The 14,800-nt window shown below is 44.5% G+C and overlaps 41 non-coding genes across 41 annotated transcripts; 23 read left to right on the forward strand and 18 right to left on the reverse strand.

Moving 5' to 3' along the window:
* The first annotated feature begins 188 nt into the window (after positions 1-188).
* On the forward strand, positions 189-270 carry trnas-uga (transfer RNA serine (anticodon UGA)). The gene has a single exon. It is a non-coding gene; the product is annotated as a tRNA-Ser (tRNA).
* Positions 271-798: 528 nt separating this feature from the next.
* trnas-cga (transfer RNA serine (anticodon CGA)) lies at positions 799-880 on the forward strand. The gene has a single exon. It is a non-coding gene; the product is annotated as a tRNA-Ser (tRNA).
* Positions 881-1,063: 183 nt separating this feature from the next.
* Positions 1,064-1,135, reverse strand: trnad-guc (transfer RNA aspartic acid (anticodon GUC)). Its single transcript has one exon. It is a non-coding gene; the product is annotated as a tRNA-Asp (tRNA).
* Positions 1,136-1,460: 325 nt separating this feature from the next.
* Positions 1,461-1,542, forward strand: trnas-cga (transfer RNA serine (anticodon CGA)). Its single transcript has one exon. It is a non-coding gene; the product is annotated as a tRNA-Ser (tRNA).
* A 580-nt stretch (positions 1,543-2,122) lies between these two features.
* trnas-cga (transfer RNA serine (anticodon CGA)) lies at positions 2,123-2,204 on the forward strand. The gene has a single exon. It is a non-coding gene; the product is annotated as a tRNA-Ser (tRNA).
* A 528-nt stretch (positions 2,205-2,732) lies between these two features.
* trnas-cga (transfer RNA serine (anticodon CGA)) lies at positions 2,733-2,814 on the forward strand. Its single transcript has one exon. It is a non-coding gene; the product is annotated as a tRNA-Ser (tRNA).
* Positions 2,815-2,997: 183 nt separating this feature from the next.
* On the reverse strand, positions 2,998-3,069 carry trnad-guc (transfer RNA aspartic acid (anticodon GUC)). Its single transcript has one exon. It is a non-coding gene; the product is annotated as a tRNA-Asp (tRNA).
* Positions 3,070-3,394: 325 nt separating this feature from the next.
* Positions 3,395-3,476, forward strand: trnas-cga (transfer RNA serine (anticodon CGA)). The gene has a single exon. It is a non-coding gene; the product is annotated as a tRNA-Ser (tRNA).
* Positions 3,477-3,659: 183 nt separating this feature from the next.
* Positions 3,660-3,731, reverse strand: trnad-guc (transfer RNA aspartic acid (anticodon GUC)). Its single transcript has one exon. It is a non-coding gene; the product is annotated as a tRNA-Asp (tRNA).
* A 325-nt stretch (positions 3,732-4,056) lies between these two features.
* Positions 4,057-4,138, forward strand: trnas-cga (transfer RNA serine (anticodon CGA)). The gene has a single exon. It is a non-coding gene; the product is annotated as a tRNA-Ser (tRNA).
* Positions 4,139-4,321: 183 nt separating this feature from the next.
* Positions 4,322-4,393, reverse strand: trnad-guc (transfer RNA aspartic acid (anticodon GUC)). The gene has a single exon. It is a non-coding gene; the product is annotated as a tRNA-Asp (tRNA).
* Positions 4,394-4,718: 325 nt separating this feature from the next.
* On the forward strand, positions 4,719-4,800 carry trnas-cga (transfer RNA serine (anticodon CGA)). Its single transcript has one exon. It is a non-coding gene; the product is annotated as a tRNA-Ser (tRNA).
* A 183-nt stretch (positions 4,801-4,983) lies between these two features.
* On the reverse strand, positions 4,984-5,055 carry trnad-guc (transfer RNA aspartic acid (anticodon GUC)). Its single transcript has one exon. It is a non-coding gene; the product is annotated as a tRNA-Asp (tRNA).
* A 325-nt stretch (positions 5,056-5,380) lies between these two features.
* trnas-cga (transfer RNA serine (anticodon CGA)) lies at positions 5,381-5,462 on the forward strand. The gene has a single exon. It is a non-coding gene; the product is annotated as a tRNA-Ser (tRNA).
* Positions 5,463-5,645: 183 nt separating this feature from the next.
* trnad-guc (transfer RNA aspartic acid (anticodon GUC)) lies at positions 5,646-5,717 on the reverse strand. Its single transcript has one exon. It is a non-coding gene; the product is annotated as a tRNA-Asp (tRNA).
* Positions 5,718-6,042: 325 nt separating this feature from the next.
* Positions 6,043-6,124, forward strand: trnas-cga (transfer RNA serine (anticodon CGA)). The gene has a single exon. It is a non-coding gene; the product is annotated as a tRNA-Ser (tRNA).
* Positions 6,125-6,307: 183 nt separating this feature from the next.
* Positions 6,308-6,379, reverse strand: trnad-guc (transfer RNA aspartic acid (anticodon GUC)). The gene has a single exon. It is a non-coding gene; the product is annotated as a tRNA-Asp (tRNA).
* A 325-nt stretch (positions 6,380-6,704) lies between these two features.
* trnas-cga (transfer RNA serine (anticodon CGA)) lies at positions 6,705-6,786 on the forward strand. The gene has a single exon. It is a non-coding gene; the product is annotated as a tRNA-Ser (tRNA).
* A 580-nt stretch (positions 6,787-7,366) lies between these two features.
* Positions 7,367-7,448, forward strand: trnas-cga (transfer RNA serine (anticodon CGA)). The gene has a single exon. It is a non-coding gene; the product is annotated as a tRNA-Ser (tRNA).
* A 183-nt stretch (positions 7,449-7,631) lies between these two features.
* Positions 7,632-7,703, reverse strand: trnad-guc (transfer RNA aspartic acid (anticodon GUC)). Its single transcript has one exon. It is a non-coding gene; the product is annotated as a tRNA-Asp (tRNA).
* Positions 7,704-8,028: 325 nt separating this feature from the next.
* On the forward strand, positions 8,029-8,110 carry trnas-uga (transfer RNA serine (anticodon UGA)). Its single transcript has one exon. It is a non-coding gene; the product is annotated as a tRNA-Ser (tRNA).
* A 183-nt stretch (positions 8,111-8,293) lies between these two features.
* trnad-guc (transfer RNA aspartic acid (anticodon GUC)) lies at positions 8,294-8,365 on the reverse strand. The gene has a single exon. It is a non-coding gene; the product is annotated as a tRNA-Asp (tRNA).
* A 325-nt stretch (positions 8,366-8,690) lies between these two features.
* On the forward strand, positions 8,691-8,772 carry trnas-cga (transfer RNA serine (anticodon CGA)). Its single transcript has one exon. It is a non-coding gene; the product is annotated as a tRNA-Ser (tRNA).
* Positions 8,773-8,955: 183 nt separating this feature from the next.
* Positions 8,956-9,027, reverse strand: trnad-guc (transfer RNA aspartic acid (anticodon GUC)). The gene has a single exon. It is a non-coding gene; the product is annotated as a tRNA-Asp (tRNA).
* A 325-nt stretch (positions 9,028-9,352) lies between these two features.
* trnas-uga (transfer RNA serine (anticodon UGA)) lies at positions 9,353-9,434 on the forward strand. Its single transcript has one exon. It is a non-coding gene; the product is annotated as a tRNA-Ser (tRNA).
* Positions 9,435-9,617: 183 nt separating this feature from the next.
* trnad-guc (transfer RNA aspartic acid (anticodon GUC)) lies at positions 9,618-9,689 on the reverse strand. Its single transcript has one exon. It is a non-coding gene; the product is annotated as a tRNA-Asp (tRNA).
* A 325-nt stretch (positions 9,690-10,014) lies between these two features.
* Positions 10,015-10,096, forward strand: trnas-cga (transfer RNA serine (anticodon CGA)). Its single transcript has one exon. It is a non-coding gene; the product is annotated as a tRNA-Ser (tRNA).
* A 183-nt stretch (positions 10,097-10,279) lies between these two features.
* On the reverse strand, positions 10,280-10,351 carry trnad-guc (transfer RNA aspartic acid (anticodon GUC)). Its single transcript has one exon. It is a non-coding gene; the product is annotated as a tRNA-Asp (tRNA).
* Positions 10,352-10,676: 325 nt separating this feature from the next.
* On the forward strand, positions 10,677-10,758 carry trnas-cga (transfer RNA serine (anticodon CGA)). Its single transcript has one exon. It is a non-coding gene; the product is annotated as a tRNA-Ser (tRNA).
* Positions 10,759-10,941: 183 nt separating this feature from the next.
* Positions 10,942-11,013, reverse strand: trnad-guc (transfer RNA aspartic acid (anticodon GUC)). The gene has a single exon. It is a non-coding gene; the product is annotated as a tRNA-Asp (tRNA).
* A 324-nt stretch (positions 11,014-11,337) lies between these two features.
* Positions 11,338-11,419, forward strand: trnas-uga (transfer RNA serine (anticodon UGA)). Its single transcript has one exon. It is a non-coding gene; the product is annotated as a tRNA-Ser (tRNA).
* A 183-nt stretch (positions 11,420-11,602) lies between these two features.
* Positions 11,603-11,674, reverse strand: trnad-guc (transfer RNA aspartic acid (anticodon GUC)). The gene has a single exon. It is a non-coding gene; the product is annotated as a tRNA-Asp (tRNA).
* Positions 11,675-11,999: 325 nt separating this feature from the next.
* Positions 12,000-12,081, forward strand: trnas-cga (transfer RNA serine (anticodon CGA)). The gene has a single exon. It is a non-coding gene; the product is annotated as a tRNA-Ser (tRNA).
* Positions 12,082-12,264: 183 nt separating this feature from the next.
* On the reverse strand, positions 12,265-12,336 carry trnad-guc (transfer RNA aspartic acid (anticodon GUC)). The gene has a single exon. It is a non-coding gene; the product is annotated as a tRNA-Asp (tRNA).
* A 325-nt stretch (positions 12,337-12,661) lies between these two features.
* Positions 12,662-12,743, forward strand: trnas-cga (transfer RNA serine (anticodon CGA)). Its single transcript has one exon. It is a non-coding gene; the product is annotated as a tRNA-Ser (tRNA).
* A 183-nt stretch (positions 12,744-12,926) lies between these two features.
* Positions 12,927-12,998, reverse strand: trnad-guc (transfer RNA aspartic acid (anticodon GUC)). The gene has a single exon. It is a non-coding gene; the product is annotated as a tRNA-Asp (tRNA).
* A 324-nt stretch (positions 12,999-13,322) lies between these two features.
* trnas-uga (transfer RNA serine (anticodon UGA)) lies at positions 13,323-13,404 on the forward strand. The gene has a single exon. It is a non-coding gene; the product is annotated as a tRNA-Ser (tRNA).
* Positions 13,405-13,587: 183 nt separating this feature from the next.
* On the reverse strand, positions 13,588-13,659 carry trnad-guc (transfer RNA aspartic acid (anticodon GUC)). Its single transcript has one exon. It is a non-coding gene; the product is annotated as a tRNA-Asp (tRNA).
* Positions 13,660-13,984: 325 nt separating this feature from the next.
* Positions 13,985-14,066, forward strand: trnas-cga (transfer RNA serine (anticodon CGA)). Its single transcript has one exon. It is a non-coding gene; the product is annotated as a tRNA-Ser (tRNA).
* A 183-nt stretch (positions 14,067-14,249) lies between these two features.
* trnad-guc (transfer RNA aspartic acid (anticodon GUC)) lies at positions 14,250-14,321 on the reverse strand. Its single transcript has one exon. It is a non-coding gene; the product is annotated as a tRNA-Asp (tRNA).
* A 325-nt stretch (positions 14,322-14,646) lies between these two features.
* Positions 14,647-14,728, forward strand: trnas-cga (transfer RNA serine (anticodon CGA)). Its single transcript has one exon. It is a non-coding gene; the product is annotated as a tRNA-Ser (tRNA).
* Positions 14,729-14,800: the final 72 nt, after the last annotated feature.

The following is a 14,800-nucleotide window of genomic DNA, read 5'->3' on the forward strand; positions in this document are numbered from 1 at the left end:
TTGAACACCTGATCACCTGGAGTTGATACCAGCTGGAAGTTAACAGTGAGTAGACTCTTATGGAGATTCATGTATTTGAATTTACTTCTTAAGCCATTGGCAACTCATAAGCAATCACATCTGTGCACTCCTCCTTGAGCTTGAGGAAGTCAAAGGAATTGATCTCGATTCTACTCCTACACATTTGGTCTGCAATGGCCGAGAGGTTAAGGCGTTGGACTTGAAATCCAATGGGGTTTCCCTGCGCAGGTTCGACTCCTGCTTGCAGCGTAGAGAAGAAAATGTTGTATCCCTTTTTGGATGTGTGGTAAAATAGAGTCTACTCTCCTCATGGTTGCCAGTTTTTAATATGCTTCTCATGCCATTTGTAAATTTGTGCTGTCAAACTGTAGCAGTCCAGTGGAAAGACTGTCTGGTCACTGGTTTCTCTGCCTTGTGCTTAAAAAGAAAGAACTCCCCGTCGGAGAATCGAACCCCGGTCTTCCGCGTGACAGGCGGAGAGTGAGGTGACTTGCACCTGTACCCTTGATTTTGAAAGTTGCATAAAAAAGATCTGCAATCAATAGATCAAACGCCACATCTCACTTTTGATTCACAGAATGCCACGCTTTTGAACACCTGATCACCTGGAGTTGATACCAGCTGGAAGTTAACAGTGTGTAGACTCTTATGGAGATTCATGTATTTGAATTTACTTCTTAAGCCATTGGCAACTCAGAATCAATGACATATGTGCACTCCTCCTTGAGCTTGAGGAAGTCAAAGGAATTGATCTCGATTCTACTCCTACACATTTGGGCTGCAATGGCCGAGAGGTTAAGGCGTTGGACTCGAAATCCAATGGGGTTTCCCCGCGCAGGTTCGACTCCTGCTTGCAGCGTAGAGAAGAAAATGTTGTATCCCTTTTTGGATGTGTGGTAAAATAGAGTCTACTCTCCTCATGGTTGCCAGTTTTGAATATGCTTCTCATGCCATTTGTAAATTTGTGCTGTCAAACTGTAGCAGTCCAGTGGAAAGACTGTCTGGTCACTGGTTTCTCTGCCTTGTGCTTAAAAAGAAAGAACTCCCCGTCGGGGAATCGAACCCCGGTCTTCCGCATGACAGGCGGAGATACTATCCACTATACTAACGAGGACGTATGTTTTATCATGCAGTGATGCTGAGTGAGGTGACTTGCACCTGTACCCTTGATTTTGAAAGTTGCATTAAAAAGATCTGCAATCAATAGATCAAACGCCACATCTCACTTTTGATTCACAGAATGCCACGCTTTTGAACACCTGATCACCTGGAGTTGATACCAGCTTGAAGTTAACAGTGAGTAGACTCTTATGGAGATTCATGTATTTGAATTTACTTCTTAAGCCATTGGCAACTCAGAATCAATGACATCTGTGCACTCCTCCTTGAGCTTGAGGAAGTCAAAGGAATTGATCTCGATTCTACTCCTACACATTTGGGCTGCAATGGCCGAGAGGTTAAGGCGTTGGACTCGAAATCCAATGGGGTTTCCCCGCGCAGGTTCGACTCCTGCTTGCAGCGTAGAGAAGAAAATGTTGTATCCCTTTTTGGATGTGTGGTAAAATAGAGTCTACTCTCCTCATGGTTGCCAGTTTTGAATATGCTTCTCATGCCATTTGTAAATTTGTGCTGTCAAACTGTAGCAGTCCAGTGGAAAGACTGTCTGGTCACTGGTTTCTCTGCCTTGTGCTTAAAAAGAAAGAACTCCCCGTCGGGGAATCGAACCACGGTCTTCCGCGTGACAGGCGGAGATACTATCCACTATACTAACGAGGACGTAAGCCTTATCATGCAGTGATGCTGAGTGAGGTGACTTGCACCTGTACCCTTGATTTTGAAAGTTGCATAAGAAAGATCTGCAATCAATAGATCAAACGCCACATCTCACTTTTGATTCACAGAATGCCACGCTTTTGAACACCTGATCACCTGGAGTTGATACCAGCTGGAAGTTAACAGTGTGTAGACTCTTATGGAGATTCATGTATTTGAATTTACTTCTTAAGCCATTGGCAACTCAGAATCAATGACATATGTGCACTCCTCCTTGAGCTTGAGGAAGTCAAAGGAATTGATCTCGATTCTACTCCTACACATTTGGGCTGCAATGGCCGAGAGGTTAAGGCGTTGGACTCGAAATCCAATGGGGTTTCCCCGCGCAGGTTCGACTCCTGCTTGCAGCGTAGAGAAGAAAATGTTGTATCCCTTTTTGGATGTGTGGTAAAATAGAGTCTACTCTCCTCATGGTTGCCAGTTTTTAATATGCTTCTCATGCCATTTGTAAATTTGTGCTGTCAAACTGTAGCAGTCCAGTGGAAAGACTGTCTGGTCACTGGTTTCTCTGCCTTGTGCTTAAAGAGAAAGAACTCCCCGTCGGAGAATCGAACCCCGGTCTTCCGCGTGACAGGCGGAGAGTGAGGTGACTTGCACCTGTACCCTTGATTTTGAACGTTGCATAAAAAAGATCTGCAATCAATAGATCAAACGCCACATCTCACTTTTGATTCACAGAATGCCACGCTTTTGAACACCTGATCACCTGGAGTTGATACCAGCTGGAAGTTAACAGTGTGTAGACTCTTATGGAGATTCATGTATTTGAATTTACTTCTTAAGCCATTGGCAACTCAGAATCAATGACATATGTGCACTCCTCCTTGAGCTTGAGGAAGTCAAAGGAATTGATCTCGATTCTACTCCTACACATTTGGGCTGCAATGGCCGAGAGGTTAAGGCGTTGGACTCGAAATCCAATGGGGTTTCCCCGCGCAGGTTCGACTCCTGCTTGCAGCGTAGAGAAGAAAATGTTGTATCCCTTTTTGGATGTGTGGTAAAATAGAGTCTACTCTCCTCATGGTTGCCAGTTTTGAATATGCTTCTCATGCCATTTGTAAATTTGTGCTGTCAAACTGTAGCAGTCCAGTGGAAAGACTGTCTGGTCACTGGTTTCTCTGCCTTGTGCTTAAAAAGAAAGAACTCCCCGTCGGGGAATCGAACCCCGGTCTTCCGCATGACAGGCGGAGATACTATCCACTATACTAACGAGGACGTATGTTTTATCATGCAGTGATGCTGAGTGAGGTGACTTGCACCTGTACCCTTGATTTTGAAAGTTGCATTAAAAAGATCTGCAATCAATAGATCAAACGCCACATCTCACTTTTGATTCACAGAATGCCACGCTTTTGAACACCTGATCACCTGGAGTTGATACCAGCTTGAAGTTAACAGTGAGTAGACTCTTATGGAGATTCATGTATTTGAATTTACTTCTTAAGCCATTGGCAACTCAGAATCAATGACATCTGTGCACTCCTCCTTGAGCTTGAGGAAGTCAAAGGAATTGATCTCGATTCTACTCCTACACATTTGGGCTGCAATGGCCGAGAGGTTAAGGCGTTGGACTCGAAATCCAATGGGGTTTCCCCGCGCAGGTTCGACTCCTGCTTGCAGCGTAGAGAAGAAAATGTTGTATCCCTTTTTGGATGTGTGGTAAAATAGAGTCTACTCTCCTCATGGTTGCCAGTTTTGAATATGCTTCTCATGCCATTTGTAAATTTGTGCTGTCAAACTGTTGCAGTCCAGTGGAAAGACTGTCTGGTCACTGGTTTCTCTGCCTTGTGCTTAAAAAGAAAGAACTCCCCGTCGGGGAATCGAACCCCGGTCTTCCGCGTGACAGGCGGAGATACTATCCACTATACTAACGAGGACGTATGTCTTATCATGCAGTGATGCTGAGTGAGGTGACTTGCACCTGTACCCTTGATTTTGAAAGTTGCATAAAAAAGATCTGCAATCAATAGATCAAACGCCACATCTCACTTTTGATTCACAGAATGCCACGCTTTTGAACACCTGATCACCTGGAGTTGATACCAGCTTGAAGTTAACAGTGAGTAGACTCTTATGGAGATTCATGTATTTGAATTTACTTCTTAAGCCATTGGCAACTCAGAATCAATGACATCTCTGCACTCCTCCTTGAGCTTGAGGAAGTCAAAGGAATTGATCTCGATTCTACTCCTACACATTTGGGCTGCAATGGCCGAGAGGTTAAGGCGTTGGACTCGAAATCCAATGGGGTTTCCCCGCGCAGGTTCGACTCCTGCTTGCAGCGTAGAGAAGAAAATGTTGTATCCCTTTTTGGATGTGTGGTAAAATAGAGTCTACTCTCCTCATGGTTGCCAGTTTTGAATATGCTTCTCATGCCATTTGTAAATGTGTGCTGTCAAACTGTTGCAGTCCAGTGGAAAGACTGTCTGGTCACTGGTTTCTCTGCCTTGTGCTTAAAAAGAAAGAACTCCCCGTCGGGGAATCGAACCCCGGTCTTCCGCGTGACAGGCGGAGATACTATCCACTATACTAACGAGGACGTATGTCTTATCATGCAGTGATGCTGAGTGAGGTGACTTGCACCTGTACCCTTGATTTTGAAAGTTGCATAAAAAAGATCTGCAATCAATAGATCAAACGCCACATCTCACTTTTGATTCACAGAATGCCACGCTTTTGAACACCTGATCACCTGGAGTTGATACCAGCTTGAAGTTAACAGTGAGTAGACTCTTATGGAGATTCATGTATTTGAATTTACTTCTTAAGCCATTGGCAACTCAGAATCAATGACATCTGTGCACTCCTCCTTGAGCTTGAGGAAGTCAAAGGAATTGATCTCGATTCCACTCCTACACATTTGGGCTGCAATGGCCGAGAGGTTAAGGCATTGGACTCGAAATCTAATGGGGTTTCCCCACGCAGGTTCGACTCCTGCTTGCAGCGTAGAGAAGAAAATGTTGTATCCCTTTTTGGATGTGTGGTAAAATAGAGTCTACTCTCCTCATGCTTGCCAGTTTTGAATATGCTTCTCATGCCATTTGTAAATTTGTGCTGTCAAACTGTAGCAGTCCAGTGGAAAGACTGTCTGGTCACTGGTTTCTCTGCCTTGTGCTTAAAAAGAAAGAACTCCCCGTCGGGGAATCGAACCCCGGTCTTCCGCGTGACAGGCGGAGATACTATCCACTATACTAACGAGGACATATGTCTTATCATGCAGTGATGCTGAGTGAGGTGACTTGCACCTGTACCCTTGATTTTGAAAGTTGCATAAGAAAGATCTGCAATCAATAGATCAAACGCCACATCTCACTTTTGATTCACAGAATGCCACGCTTTTGAACACCTGATCACCTGGAGTTGATACCAGCTTGAAGTTAACAGTGAGTAGACTCTTATGGAGATTCATGTATTTGAATTTACTTCTTAAGCCATTGGCAACTCAGAATCAATGACATATGTGCACTCCTCCTTGAGCTTGAGGAAGTCAAAGGAATTGATCTCGATTCTACTCCTACACATTTGGGCTGCAATGGCCGAGAGGTTAAGGCGTTGGACTCGAAATCCAATGGGGTTTCCCCGCGCAGGTTCGACTCCTGCTTGCAGCGTAGAGAAGAAAATGTTGTATCCCTTTTTGGATGTGTGGTAAAATAGAGTCTACTCTCCTCATGGTTGCCAGTTTTGAATATGCTTCTCATGCCATTTGTAAATTTGTGCTGTCAAACTGTAGCAGTCCAGTGGAAAGACTGTCTGGTCACTGGTTTCTCTGCCTTGTGCTTAAAAAGAAAGAACTCCCCGTCGGGGAATCGAACCCCGGTCTTCCGCGTGACAGGCGGAGATACTATCCACTATACTAACGAGGACGTATGTTTTATCATGCAGTGATGCTGAGTGAGGTGACTTGCACCTGTACCCTTGATTTTGAAAGTTGCATTAAAAAGATCTGCAATCAATAGATCAAACGCCACATCTCACTTTTGATTCACAGAATGCCACGCTTTTGAACACCTGATCACCTGGAGTTGATACCAGCTTGAAGTTAACAGTGAGTAGACTCTTATGGAGATTCATGTATTTGAATTTACTTCTTAAGCCATTGGCAACTCAGAATCAATGACATCTGTGCACTCCTCCTTGAGCTTGAGGAAGTCAAAGGAATTGATCTCGATTCCACTCCTACACATTTGGGCTGCAATGGCCGAGAGGTTAAGGCATTGGACTCGAAATCTAATGGGGTTTCCCCACGCAGGTTCGACTCCTGCTTGCAGCGTAGAGAAGAAAATGTTGTATCCCTTTTTGGATGTGTGGTAAAATAGAGTCTACTCTCCTCATGCTTGCCAGTTTTGAATATGCTTCTCATGCCATTTGTAAATTTGTGCTGTCAAACTGTAGCAGTCCAGTGGAAAGACTGTCTGGTCACTGGTTTCTCTGCCTTGTGCTTAAAAAGAAAGAACTCCCCGTCGGGGAATCGAACCCCGGTCTTCCGCGTGACAGGCGGAGATACTATCCACTATACTAACGAGGACATATGTCTTATCATGCAGTGATGCTGAGTGAGGTGACTTGCACCTGTACCCTTGATTTTGAAAGTTGCATAAGAAAGATCTGCAATCAATAGATCAAACGCCACATCTCACTTTTGATTCACAGAATGCCACGCTTTTGAACACCTGATCACCTGGAGTTGATACCAGCTTGAAGTTAACAGTGAGTAGACTCTTATGGAGATTCATGTATTTGAATTTACTTCTTAAGCCATTGGCAACTCATAAGCAATCACATCTGTGCACTCCTCCTTGAGCTTGAGGAAGTCAAAGGAATTGATCTCGATTCTACTCCTACACATTTGGGCTGCAATGGCCGAGAGGTTAAGGCGTTGGACTCGAAATCCAATGGGGTTTCCCCGCGCAGGTTCGACTCCTGCTTGCAGCGTAGAGAAGAAAATGTTGTATCCCTTTTTGGATGTGTGGTAAAATAGAGTCTACTCTCCTCATGGTTGCCAGTTTTGAATATGCTTCTCATGCCATTTGTAAATTTGTGCTGTCAAACTGTAGCAGTCCAGTGGAAAGACTGTCTGGTCACTGGTTTCTCTGCCTTGTGCTTAAAAAGAAAGAACTCCCCGTCGGGGAATCGAACCACGGTCTTCCGCGTGACAGGCGGAGATACTATCCACTATACTAACGAGGACGTAAGCCTTATCATGCAGTGATGCTGAGTGAGGTGACTTGCACCTGTACCCTTGATTTTGAAAGTTGCATAAGAAAGATCTGCAATCAATAGATCAAACGCCACATCTCACTTTTGATTCACAGAATGCCACGCTTTTGAACACCTGATCACCTGGAGTTGATACCAGCTGAAAGTTAACAGTGTGTAGACTCTTATGGAGATTCATGTATTTGAATTTACTTCTTAAGCCATTGGCAACTCAGAATCAATGACATATGTGCACTCCTCCTTGAGCTTGAGGAAGTCAAAGGAATTGATCTCGATTCTACTCCTACACATTTGGGCTGCAATGGCCGAGAGGTTAAGGCGTTGGACTCGAAATCCAATGGGGTTTCCCCGCGCAGGTTCGACTCCTGCTTGCAGCGTAGAGAAGAAAATGTTGTATCCCTTTTTGGATGTGTGGTAAAATAGAGTCTACTCTCCTCATGGTTGCCAGTTTTGAATATGCTTCTCATGCCATTTGTAAATTTGTGCTGTCAAACTGTAGCAGTCCAGTGGAAAGACTGTCTGGTCACTGGTTTCTCTGCCTTGTGCTTAAAAAGAAAGAACTCCCCGTCGGGGAATCGAACCCCGGTCTTCCGCGTGACAGGCGGAGATACTATCCACTATACTAACGAGGACGTATGTTTTATCATGCAGTGATGCTGAGTGAGGTGACTTGCACCTGTACCCTTGATTTTGAAAGTTGCATTAAAAAGATCTGCAATCAATAGATCAAACGCCACATCTCACTTTTGATTCACAGAATGCCACGCTTTTGAACACCTGATCACCTGGAGTTGATACCAGCTTGAAGTTAACAGTGAGTAGACTCTTATGGAGATTCATGTATTTGAATTTACTTCTTAAGCCATTGGCAACTCATAAGCAATCACATCTGTGCACTCCTCCTTGAGCTTGAGGAAGTCAAAGGAATTGATCTCGATTCTACTCCTACACATTTGGTCTGCAATGGCCGAGAGGTTAAGGCGTTGGACTTGAAATCCAATGGGGTTTCCCCGCGCAGGTTCGACTCCTGCTTGCAGCGTAGAGAAGAAAATATCATATCCCTTTTTGGATGTGTGGTAAAATAGAGTCTACTCTCCTCATGCTTGCCAGTTTTGAATATGCTTCTCATGCCATTTGTAAATTTGTGCTGTCAAACTGTAGCAGTCCAGTGGAAAGACTGTCTGGTCACTGGTTTCTCTGCCTTGTGCTTAAAAAGAAAGAACTCCCCGTCGGGGAATCGAACCCTGGTCTTCCGCGTGACAGGCGGAGATACTATCCACTATACTAACGAGGACGTATGTCTTATCATGCAGTGATGCTGAGTGAGGTGACTTGCACCTGTACCCTTGATTTTGAAAGTTGCATAAGAAAGATCTGCAATCAATAGATCAAACGCCACATCTCACTTTTGATTCACAGAATGCCACGCTTTTGAACACCTGATCACCTGGAGTTGATACCAGCTTGAAGTTAACAGTGAGTAGACTCTTATGGAGATTCATGTATTTGAATTTACTTCTTAAGCCATTGGCAACTCATAAGCAATCACATCTGTGCACTCCTCCTTGAGCTTGAGGAAGTCAAAGGAATTGATCTCGATTCTACTCCTACACATTTGGGCTGCAATGGCCGAGAGGTTAAGGCGTTGGACTCGAAATCCAATGGGGTTTCCCCGCGCAGGTTCGACTCCTGCTTGCAGCGTAGAGAAGAAAATGTTGTATCCCTTTTTGGATGTGTGGTAAAATAGAGTCTACTCTCCTCATGGTTGCCAGTTTTGAATATGCTTCTCATGCCATTTGTAAATTTGTGCTGTCAAACTGTAGCAGTCCAGTGGAAAGACTGTCTGGTCACTGGTTTCTCTGCCTTGTGCTTAAAAAGAAAGAACTCCCCGTCGGGGAATCGAACCCCGGTCTTCCGCGTGACAGGCGGAGATACTATCCACTATACTAACGAGGACGTAAGCCTTATCATGCAGTGATGCTGAGTGAGGTGACTTGCACCTGTACCCTTGATTTTGAAAGTTGCATAAGAAAGATCTGCAATCAATAGATCAAACGCCACATCTCACTTTTGATTCACAGAATGCCACGCTTTTGAACACCTGATCACCTGGAGTTGATACCAGCTGGAAGTTAACAGTGTGTAGACTCTTATGGAGATTCATGTATTTGAATTTACTTCTTAAGCCATTGGCAACTCAGAATCAATGACATATGTGCACTCCTCCTTGAGCTTGAGGAAGTCAAAGGAATTGATCTCGATTCTACTCCTACACATTTGGGCTGCAATGGCCGAGAGGTTAAGGCGTTGGACTTGAAATCCAATGGGGTTTCCCCGCGCAGGTTCGACTCCTGCTTGCAGCGTAGAGAAGAAAATATCATATCCCTTTTTGGATGTGTGGTAAAATAGAGTCTACTCTCCTCATGCTTGCCAGTTTTGAATATGCTTCTCATGCCATTTGTAAATTTGTGCTGTCAAACTGTAGCAGTCCAGTGGAAAGACTGTCTGGTCACTGGTTTCTCTGCCTTGTGCTTAAAAAGAAAGAACTCCCCGTCGGGGAATCGAACCCTGGTCTTCCGCGTGACAGGCGGAGATACTATCCACTATACTAACGAGGACGTATGTCTTATCATGCAGTGATGCTGAGTGAGGTGACTTGCACCTGTACCCTTGATTTTGAAAGTTGCATAAGAAAGATCTGCAATCAATAGATCAAACGCCACATCTCACTTTTGATTCACAGAATGCCACGCTTTTGAACACCTGATCACCTGGAGTTGATACCAGCTTGAAGTTAACAGTGAGTAGACTCTTATGGAGATTCATGTATTTGAATTTACTTCTTAAGCCATTGGCAACTCATAAGCAATCACATCTGTGCACTCCTCCTTGAGCTTGAGGAAGTCAAAGGAATTGATCTCGATTCTACTCCTACACATTTGGGCTGCAATGGCCGAGAGGTTAAGGCGTTGGACTCGAAATCCAATGGGGTTTCCCCGCGCAGGTTCGACTCCTGCTTGCAGCGTAGAGAAGAAAATGTTGTATCCCTTTTTGGATGTGTGGTAAAATAGAGTCTACTCTCCTCATGGTTGCCAGTTTTGAATATGCTTCTCATGCCATTTGTAAATTTGTGCTGTCAAACTGTAGCAGTCCAGTGGAAAGACTGTCTGGTCACTGGTTTCTCTGCCTTGTGCTTAAAAAGAAAGAACTCCCCGTCGGGGAATCGAACCCCGGTCTTCCGCGTGACAGGCGGAGATACTATCCACTATACTAACGAGGACGTAAGCCTTATCATGCAGTGATGCTGAGTGAGGTGACTTGCACCTGTACCCTTGATTTTGAAAGTTGCATAAGAAAGATCTGCAATCAATAGATCAAACGCCACATCTCACTTTTGATTCACAGAATGCCACGCTTTTGAACACCTGATCACCTGGAGTTGATACCAGCTGGAAGTTAACAGTGTGTAGACTCTTATGGAGATTCATGTATTTGAATTTACTTCTTAAGCCATTGGCAACTCAGAATCAATGACATATGTGCACTCCTCCTTGAGCTTGAGGAAGTCAAAGGAATTGATCTCGATTCTACTCCTACACATTTGGGCTGCAATGGCCGAGAGGTTAAGGCGTTGGACTCGAAATCCAATGGGGTTTCCCCGCGCAGGTTCGACTCCTGCTTGCAGCGTAGAGAAGAAAATGTTGTATCCCTTTTTGGATGTGTGGTAAAATAGAGTCTACTCTCCTCATGGTTGCCAGTTTTGAATATGCTTCTCATGCCATTTGTAAATTTGTGCTGTCAAACTGTAGCAGTCCAGTGGAAAGACTGTCTGGTCACTGGTTTCTCTGCCTTGTGCTTAAAAAGAAAGAACTCCCCGTCGGGGAATCGAACCCCGGTCTTCCGCGTGACAGGCGGAGATACTATCCACTATACTAACGAGGACGTATGTTTTATCATGCAGTGATGCTGAGTGAGGTGACTTGCACCTGTACCCTTGATTTTGAAAGTTGCATAAAAAGATCTGCAATCAATAGATCAAACGCCACATCTCACTTTTGATTCACAGAATGCCACGCTTTTGAACACCTGATCACCTGGAGTTGATACCAGCTTGAAGTTAACAGTGAGTAGACTCTTATGGAGATTCATGTATTTGAATTTACTTCTTAAGCCATTGGCAACTCATAAGCAATCACATCTGTGCACTCCTCCTTGAGCTTGAGGAAGTCAAAGGAATTGATCTCGATTCTACTCCTACACATTTGGTCTGCAATGGCCGAGAGGTTAAGGCGTTGGACTTGAAATCCAATGGGGTTTCCCCGCGCAAGTTCGACTCCTGCTTGCAGCGTAGAGAAGAAAATATCATATCCCTTTTTGGATGTGTGGTAAAATAGAGTCTACTCTCCTCATGCTTGCCAGTTTTGAATATGCTTCTCATGCCATTTGTAAATTTGTGCTGTCAAACTGTAGCAGTCCAGTGGAAAGACTGTCTGGTCACTGGTTTCTCTGCCTTGTGCTTAAAAAGAAAGAACTCCCCGTCGGGGAATCGAACCCCGGTCTTCCGCGTGACAGGCGGAGATACTATCCACTATACTAACGAGGACGTATGTCTTATCATGCAGTGATGCTGAGTGAGGTGACTTGCACCTGTACCCTTGATTTTGAAAGTTGCATAAGAAAGATCTGCAATCAATAGATCAAACGCCACATCTCACTTTTGATTCACAGAATGCCACGCTTTTGAACACCTGATCACCTGGAGTTGATACCAGCTTGAAGTTAACAGTGAGTAGACTCTTATGGAGATTCATGTATTTGAATTTACTTCTTAAGCCATTGGCAACTCATAAGCAATCACATCTGTGCACTCCTCCTTGAGCTTGAGGAAGTCAAAGGAATTGATCTCGATTCTACTCCTACACATTTGGGCTGCAATGGCCGAGAGGTTAAGGCGTTGGACTCGAAATCCAATGGGGTTTCCCCGCGCAGGTTCGACTCCTGCTTGCAGCGTAGAGAAGAAAATGTTGTATCCCTTTTTGGATGTGTGGTAAAATAGAGTCTACTCTCCTCATGGTTGCCAGTTTTGAATATGCTTCTCATGCCATTTGTAAATTTGTGCTGTCAAACTGTAGCAGTCCAGTGGAAAGACTGTCTGGTCACTGGTTTCTCTGCCTTGTGCTTAAAAAGAAAGAACTCCCCGTCGGGGAATCGAACCCCGGTCTTCCGCGTGACAGGCGGAGATACTATCCACTATACTAACGAGGACGTAAGCCTTATCATGCAGTGATGCTGAGTGAGGTGACTTGCACCTGTACCCTTGATTTTGAAAGTTGCATAAGAAAGATCTGCAATCAATAGATCAAACGCCACATCTCACTTTTGATTCACAGAATGCCACGCTTTTGAACACCTGATCACCTGGAGTTGATACCAGCTGGAAGTTAACAGTGTGTAGACTCTTATGGAGATTCATGTATTTGAATTTACTTCTTAAGCCATTGGCAACTCAGAATCAATGACATATGTGCACTCCTCCTTGAGCTTGAGGAAGTCAAAGGAATTGATCTCGATTCTACTCCTACACATTTGGGCTGCAATGGCCGAGAGGTTAAGGCGTTGGACTCGAAATCCAATGGGGTTTCCCCGCGCAGGTTCGACTCCTGCTTGCAGCGTAGAGAAGAAAATGTTGTATCCCTTTTTGGATGTGTGGTAAAATAGAGTCTACTCTCCTCATGGTTGCCAGTTTTGAATATGCTTCTCATGCCATTTGTAAATTTGTGCTGTCAAACTGTAGCAGTCCAGTGGAAAGACTGTCTGGTCACTGGTTTCTCTGCCTTGTGCTTAAAAAGAAAGAACTCCCCGTCGGGGAATCGAACCCCGGTCTTCCGCGTGACAGGCGGAGATACTATCCACTATACTAACGAGGACGTATGTTTTATCATGCAGTGATGCTGAGTGAGGTGACTTGCACCTGTACCCTTGATTTTGAAAGTTGCATAAAAAGATCTGCAATCAATAGATCAAACGCCACATCTCACTTTTGATTCACAGAATGCCACGCTTTTGAACACCTGATCACCTGGAGTTGATACCAGCTTGAAGTTAACAGTGAGTAGACTCTTATGGAGATTCATGTATTTGAATTTACTTCTTAAGCCATTGGCAACTCATAAGCAATCACATCTGTGCACTCCTCCTTGAGCTTGAGGAAGTCAAAGGAATTGATCTCGATTCTACTCCTACACATTTGGTCTGCAATGGCCGAGAGGTTAAGGCGTTGGACTTGAAATCCAATGGGGTTTCCCCGCGCAAGTTCGACTCCTGCTTGCAGCGTAGAGAAGAAAATATCATATCCCTTTTTGGATGTGTGGTAAAATAGAGTCTACTCTCCTCATGCTTGCCAGTTTTGAATATGCTTCTCATGCCATTTGTAAATTTGTGCTGTCAAACTGTAGCAGTCCAGTGGAAAGACTGTCTGGTCACTGGTTTCTCTGCCTTGTGCTTAAAAAGAAAGAACTCCCCGTCGGGGAATCGAACCCCGGTCTTCCGCGTGACAGGCGGAGATACTATCCACTATACTAACGAGGACGTATGTCTTATCATGCAGTGATGCTGAGTGAGGTGACTTGCACCTGTACCCTTGATTTTGAAAGTTGCATAAGAAAGATCTGCAATCAATAGATCAAACGCCACATCTCACTTTTGATTCACAGAATGCCACGCTTTTGAACACCTGATCACCTGGAGTTGATACCAGCTTGAAGTTAACAGTGAGTAGACTCTTATGGAGATTCATGTATTTGAATTTACTTCTTAAGCCATTGGCAACTCATAAGCAATCACATCTGTGCACTCCTCCTTGAGCTTGAGGAAGTCAAAGGAATTGATCTCGATTCTACTCCTACACATTTGGGCTGCAATGGCCGAGAGGTTAAGGCGTTGGACTCGAAATCCAATGGGGTTTCCCCGCGCAGGTTCGACTCCTGCTTGCAGCGTAGAGAAGAAAATGTTGTATCCCTTTTTGGATGTGTGGTAAAATAGAGTCTACTCTCCTCATGGTTGCCAGTTTTGAATATGCTTCTCATGCCATTTGTAAATTTGTGCTGTCAAACTGTAGCAGTCCAGTGGAAAGACTGTCTGGTCACTGGTTTCTCTGCCTTGTGCTTAAAAAGAAAGAACTCCCCGTCGGGGAATCGAACCCCGGTCTTCCGCGTGACAGGCGGAGATACTATCCACTATACTAACGAGGACGTAAGCCTTATCATGCAGTGATGCTGAGTGAGGTGACTTGCACCTGTACCCTTGATTTTGAAAGTTGCATAAGAAAGATCTGCAATCAATAGATCAAACGCCACATCTCACTTTTGATTCACAGAATGCCACGCTTTTGAACACCTGATCACCTGGAGTTGATACCAGCTGGAAGTTAACAGTGTGTAGACTCTTATGGAGATTCATGTATTTGAATTTACTTCTTAAGCCATTGGCAACTCAGAATCAATGACATATGTGCACTCCTCCTTGAGCTTGAGGAAGTCAAAGGAATTGATCTCGATTCTACTCCTACACATTTGGGCTGCAATGGCCGAGAGGTTAAGGCGTTGGACTCGAAATCCAATGGGGTTTCCCCGCGCAGGTTCGACTCCTGCTTGCAGCGTAGAGAAGAAAATGTTGTATCCCTTTTTGGATGTGTGGTAAAATAGAGTCTACTCTCCTCATGGTTGCCAGT

This window comes from Brachyhypopomus gauderio, unplaced genomic scaffold, assembly GCF_052324685.1.
Source record: "Brachyhypopomus gauderio isolate BG-103 unplaced genomic scaffold, BGAUD_0.2 sc80, whole genome shotgun sequence".
Taxonomy (NCBI): Eukaryota; Metazoa; Chordata; class Actinopteri; order Gymnotiformes; family Hypopomidae; genus Brachyhypopomus; species Brachyhypopomus gauderio.